This window comes from Myotis davidii, unplaced genomic scaffold (assembly GCF_000327345.1).
Source record: "Myotis davidii unplaced genomic scaffold, ASM32734v1 scaffold46, whole genome shotgun sequence".
NCBI classification, from domain to species: Eukaryota; Metazoa; Chordata; class Mammalia; order Chiroptera; family Vespertilionidae; genus Myotis; species Myotis davidii.
Genome location: NW_006383006.1, coordinates 2,803,921 through 2,804,461, shown reverse-complemented (window position 1 = coordinate 2,804,461; position 541 = coordinate 2,803,921).

The window sequence follows — 541 nt, the reverse complement described above, 5'->3', positions numbered from 1 at the left end:
TCTCACACACACACACACACACACACACACACACACACACACACACCTGGCACAGGTTTAGCCCTGGAAGCACTGTGATTGACAACATTTCTCTGTAAATATGTCCTATCAAGGTCATGATGAATTAATCACAATATTGCATATTCCTGCATTGTGCAGAGTGTGGAAATTTTAAGAGAAGGTTGGGATTTTTCAGAGGCTTTGATTTTAGTGGGGATTTTTGCTTTCTTTGGTTTAGTTTTGTCTCGTCCTCTCCTGTGTCTAATTAAAATCCAACACCTTACTCATAATTTGTGTACACACACACACACACACACATATATACATATATATACATATATACACACACACACATATGTGTGTGTGTGTGTGTATTAGAGGCCCAGTGCACGAATTCATGCAGTAGTGGGGTCCAGCTGGTCCACCTGATGGGAGCCATTGGGGGTGGGCCAGCCGGGGCGAGGGTCCGCGGACGGTTTGCTGGCCGGCCCTGCCTCAGATTGGGGTGCGTGGGCCCACTCAGGGGCGGGGCTGGCAGGGG